Source organism: Arachis ipaensis, chromosome B09 (genome assembly GCF_000816755.2).
Source record: "Arachis ipaensis cultivar K30076 chromosome B09, Araip1.1, whole genome shotgun sequence".
Lineage (NCBI taxonomy): Eukaryota > Viridiplantae > Streptophyta > Magnoliopsida > Fabales > Fabaceae > Arachis > Arachis ipaensis.
In genome coordinates this window covers 121,366,815-121,367,780 of record NC_029793.2, presented here as the reverse complement: position 1 = coordinate 121,367,780, position 966 = coordinate 121,366,815, and positions in this window count along the sequence as shown.

Here is a 966-nt window from a genome sequence, read left to right as displayed (position 1 = left end):
GAGTCATATACAAAGTCTGATTCTATATTATACTACTGTAAAACTTATTACAATTAACCACCTAAACTGCCAATGAGTAATAATTCAAATGGCATAGTCTCCCCATACTCAATTAAGAGGTTGCGGATTCGAGTCTCGTATCTTTGGTAAAAAAAAAAAAACCACCTAAACTATCTGTAACTAGTTTAAAAAGAAGAATTTCTCGAAAACGAATTATTAGCATGAGAGACCAAAGATATATATTACGTTTTATTTTATTTTTGTGATCTTTTTTATTTTATACCAAAATCATTATATTCTCATCTTATTTAAAAGTTAATTAGCGTCTTATGAAGTGACTTAGTCTAAATAATTAAAGTATCATTGTTACGTATTAATTCCCAAAATTCTTTTTTACTAATTTAGAAGAGTTTATTACTTTATAAGACATTTATCTTTGGGCAATCTCTTTAATAAGAACTTATTATCACACTATATACATTTTCTATTTTAGCTATTAATCAATAAATTACATATTATTTCTATTTGACAAAAACATAAAAAATTCAGTTTGGATTACCATTTAGGACAAATAAATAAGATGAACACTCAAAAAACTACTTGTTAATGATCATGATTTTACACTTTCGTGAAAAGTAAGTTGATTGATTAATAAGCAAAGCAGATAGCGATTGATATTTATATGGTTTAAATTAAAGTTCTTCCGAGCCACCAAGTTTGGAGCACCTTCCCTTCGTATAAAGATGCGTCCATTTTTTTTGTTGTCTTAGCTGGAAAACACGTACTTTTGTCGGCCAAAACCAAATAAAATCAAACACAGTTTTTATTCCGGAAGTATCCTGCATTTTTCCGTTTGACAATTACAAGTGATACATGTTTTTAGTAGAATTTTTTTATTTAAATTAAATAAATATAATAATTACAAATATATATTTTAAAAAAAATTACAAAAATACATTATCAGTC